Source organism: Priapulus caudatus, unplaced genomic scaffold, assembly GCF_000485595.1.
Source record: "Priapulus caudatus unplaced genomic scaffold, Priapulus_caudatus-5.0.1 Scaffold555, whole genome shotgun sequence".
Classification (NCBI taxonomy): domain Eukaryota; kingdom Metazoa; phylum Priapulida; class Priapulimorpha; order Priapulimorphida; family Priapulidae; genus Priapulus; species Priapulus caudatus.
Window position 1 is genome coordinate 3202 of NW_014577616.1, and position 4903 is coordinate 8104.

A 4903-nucleotide genomic window follows, 5' to 3' on the forward strand; every position below is an offset into this window, starting at 1 on the left:
AAATTGTTGCGGACAACCCGATTTGATGCCGGGGTTGTCCGCAGGACAACCAAATTTTTTTTCTTATTTTGAGCACTGGTTTTATAGGGCCCCATGACATGTTCTCTATCCTTGAACCGAACTGAGGCCTAGAGCACAGGCACTTGCTAGGGTGCTACAAGAAACGGTATTGCTAGGGCTAGAATACCCTAGTTATTGACGTTAGTCAATTACTATGTTGACGTTAGTCACAAGCCTGGTCGGGTTAAGGCACTTAAAGCGTTTCAATAAAATATAATGCTAAATAAATACGAAATTTATTCGCAGTGGCTACGGGTACGCCGTACGGTAGCCGTCGGTCGTTGAAGCCCCTTTTTGGCGTTAGGGTTATGGTTAGGGTTAGGCTTCTAGCTATTTCGAAATCTGGCGCCACCGCCGCCATCTTTATCTCGTTAAGTATGAAAGCAAATGGACTCCCGTACCCGTAGCCTCGAGACATTAAGATACGGCTACCGTACCCGTAGCCACTGCCAACAATAATTATAATACTAATACTATTAATACTAATAGGCTACTTGCTAAACACAACTGCTTGGACTTTGGAGTTTTCCTTCTTCATCTCTACAACAAATCAACTTTGCAAAGTTGTGGTAACGTTACCCGTTCGTTACAACTTACAACAGTATTGACTATTGCCCAGTATTGGCAGTAATAATACAACTATTAGTATTAGTATTACAAGTTACCAGAGTAGCCATCTAGCCATAGTTGAAAAACGTGTTGGTCAATGAAAATGTCGTTTCCAACAAAAACATCAACATTGGCATACGCTTCCATTGTAATTCCGTGATATTCTTAGTCTATGTCCATGGTCAGTCAGGTTAAAATGTTTACTTCCTCGTAAAATCCCGTTTTTTATGCGACTGTAAACTGTAAACTGTATGTGTACTATCGCGGTTGCGCGATGTAGGCCTAGTACTAGTAGTAGTAGCGCCATCTGGGATAAATCGACCCACATGTCAATCTGACATGGAACCAAATGTAACATTTTATCACGGAATGTGGCCACACAAGTTTTCTAATATTATAAGGTGTAGATATGGATGACATTCACCTGAATAAATCTGACATTAATTTTATAATAATATATTGAAGCACTGCTAAATATAATTACGTGTTTCTGAAATTACGGAAGACGAGGTGGCCGAGTGGTTAAGGCGATGGACTGCTAATCCATTGGGCTCTGCCCGCGTGGGTTCGAATCCCATCCTCGTCGCTAAAACTTTTGTTCAAAAAGTTCGCACAAAAATCGAAAGTTCTCATCAGCCCAATTATTTATTCGGGTAATTATCTATATAATTATACATACTGTTACAATTTATTTTTAATTCATGAAATCAGATAACTATACCAAGGATATATATACAAAAAGTATGACTAGCACACTTATTTATATTGTGTTCCTTGCTACATTACTGTTATAATAATAACACTACCATCAATTAACACTTTAAACTATCGAAATATACAAATACGTATATGTAATTTTTACAAGTTATACTTTTTCATAATTTATACATTTCTTATACCCTATATAGGCTACAATCAGAACCAGATTAGTAAAATTCATAGTTTTTTTCCCACTGCTTCCCACCCTTGGTTTTCATATTGACATCTCGCCTTTCCCAGTATTAAAATTGTGGACTTCAGATGTTAATATGAATCCTTCTGTCATATACTGTGGACTGAGATTATGTAATATTTAAAAAACCCGATTAACCTTTAGTTGAATCACCCTGCATGTACTCTATCGGCACCAAATTTACAGCCTTGAACAGCACATATTATGTGTGCTCTATATATAGTCCCCAAATAGAGAACACATCTAATATGGCGCTATTTTGACACACTTGTAACTTAATTTTAGATCTTGTACGCTTGGCAAGACTACGTACTATACCAGATATACTACATGCATAATCAAAATGGCATTGAATTAAATCAGCAACTAGTAATCTTTTACATTCTTTGTTTAAATACTTTGCTTTTCTAGAAAGAAATGTCAATCTATTGTTAACTTTTTTCAACCTTATTTCCAGTTATCTCGCCACTCAATGTGCCATCAAAATCTATTCCTAGATACTTAACTGTATTTTTATATTCAATTGCCATCCCATTAAATCTGATGTCTAACGTTGGACTTTCTCTGGGTTTCTTTTTAGTTCCAAAAATAATGTACAAAACGATATACCCCCCGTTAGAGAAACGCTAGCATTGTCGCATGTGAAGCTAATATTACACACATAAAACTCATCGTCTATGCTTTTATTTGCAAAGCTTGAGCTACGTCGTGCAAGCTTTCGTAGGAATAATATCGAATCCTGTTCAATACCTATCGGCGAATATAGCTTGCATGCCCGTGTAAACTTACCTATACGTATATCGCTTCCACATATATGTACATCAACAAACAGTCGATGTTGACGTATGCTGCTACCGTATTATCAATTATTTGTAATGTCAACATGGCTGAGATGTATTTCAACCTTTAAGCACCTAACCAAAACAATGTTCTATATAACAAAACATCACTCACACGCAACCGCCGCGGGAGCCTTCCACCCTCCCTGCCGCTGCCTCCCGGTGCGGTCCCTCCACGGGGCAATCCCACGAGAGAGGCTCATCACTCGGTTAATGTTAGCAAACTACCGACCGACTGTACGCTGACACACGAGGATCCTGATTACACCATACTTTCCGGAAACTAAAATTCTTGTCATGCATAGCTAATTAACGAAGCGTACGCTAGCCCGATAATATCTTACGAGTGTACAAATGAGGTAATTGCAACAATACCGGATTACCTTTCTGAATGCGTGCTGGGGAATCAGTATTTAGTATTAGCATAGTTGAAGTCTTCGTATCTATACGACTACATATTTCGCACCAGGGCTTCGCTACGCAACCTTGCAACTGAAAACGAGGTCGTTAGATAACGTATACGATGCTATGCGATATATACTCATACATTAGGCGATACGTTAAATTTTAATGTGATGAATCCATTGACAGAAACCAAAATTAAGATCATAGCGTTGCCTTTGCAAATAGGCTTTGCACAGCGAAAATTCAACCAAGTATGTACTTTATAACTCACTTGTAGTAAGTTCCTATGCGAAGTTGTGATAACATAGCAACGAGAAACCACTCTATTGTTTATACACTCAAACGACCCAGCTGGCTAGTTTTGATTAAAGTGTAGAAATATTGTGTTATTCTCGTAAAAACCCAAAGCTTAGTTAGAAATGTACTACAGAAAAGGCGAACGCTCTTAATAAACCGGCAAATCCCTTAAGCTTAAATTCAGAAACTCGGATCCGTTCGAGGGAGAACGATTCCAAATAAGGTAAGGCAAATCCAGAGCGCATGGAAAGCCCCACGGGAGACAATCCACATTGTTGAGCGAAACCGCGTAGAGTTGAAGGTGTGGGGGAGGATCCAAATCCCAGTCAGACGATCTAACCCGCAGAGATGAGTAATCCAAAAGGTGATCAAATCTGCATGTGTGAAAGCGATGAAGTTGCGGCCATAGAAATAATCTACTAGTTAGCGTCTCTATAGGCCTATATTTCTATGGTTGCGACGCAGGTATTGATATTATGCGTTAGATATTTAGGTATTACCGGGGATTTGATCTGCGCGCGTATCTGCGCTAGACTAACGCGCGAAATTTTGTTACTAGCTGAAACCTAAAGTATCGCATTGATTTAGTCGCTTTCATACATGCATTGCATGCTTATAGAGGTTTAATGCGCGGAGAGCTTGTGAGCCTAGTCTGATAACTTGTTTCATGGGCAATAGGACGCGCTACGCGCCCCGTAGGACGCCGTTTGCATAACAAAAAAGCCGTGAACTATCTGAATAGGAATAATTTTGCAGGGCGAATTCCATATCATATGTTGGTATGTTGGTATAGCATTGTGATGATACATTATTCATTTGGTTTAAGAAGTGAAAGCAGAGAATTCTGGTCCGTGGAGCCAGATCAATAATGCATCATGTCGATCTTTTAGTGAATATTATATATAATCTCAGGAGATTGAATGGGTGAACTGATGAATGCATGATGGCTAGATGTGTAAATAAATGGTTGAGGTGAATGTATGGGTGGATGGATGGATGAATGAATAGATAGATAGCTAGATAGATTAATAGATAAATAGATAGATGAATTGGTTGATGGATGGATGGATGGATGGATGGATGAATGGATGGATGGATGGATGGATGGATGGATGGATGGATGGATGGATGGATGGATGGATGGATAGGATGGATGGATGCATTGATGGAATGGAATGGATGGATGCCGATGGATGATGGTGATGGATGGATGGATGGCATAAGATGAATGGATGGATGCCATGGATGACCGGACGCACGGACGGAGCGGAATCGACGTGACGGAGGACGGACGACGACGGAACGACGGATGGATGGATGGATGGATGGACGGACGGATGGATGGATGGATGTGAACGGACGGGACGAGATCGGACGGACGACTGACGGAACGGACGAACGGAACAGACGGACGACAGGACGGAACGGACAGGACGGAGTGGATGGATAAGATGGATGGATGGACGGACCGGACGCCGGACGGAATAGAATGGATAGGATGGATAGGATGGATGGATGGATGGAGTGGATGGATGGGATGTGGATGATGGAGTATGATGGATGGAGCAATGGATGGATGGATGGATGGTGATGGAATGGATTGGATGGATGGCTGATGGATGGATGGAATGATGGAATTGGATATGGATGGATTAGGATGGATGATGGATGATGGATTGGATAAATGATTGGATGGATGGGATGGCTGGATGGATGGGATTCGACGGAGCGGACGGACGGC

The 4903-nt window shown here is 40.8% G+C and overlaps 1 non-coding gene across 1 annotated transcript; it reads left to right on the top strand.

Moving 5' to 3' along the window:
* The first annotated feature begins 1173 nt into the window (after window positions 1–1173).
* On the top strand, window positions 1174–1255 carry Trnas-gcu. The gene has a single exon. It is a non-coding gene; the product is annotated as a tRNA-Ser (tRNA).
* Window positions 1256–4903: the final 3648 nt, after the last annotated feature.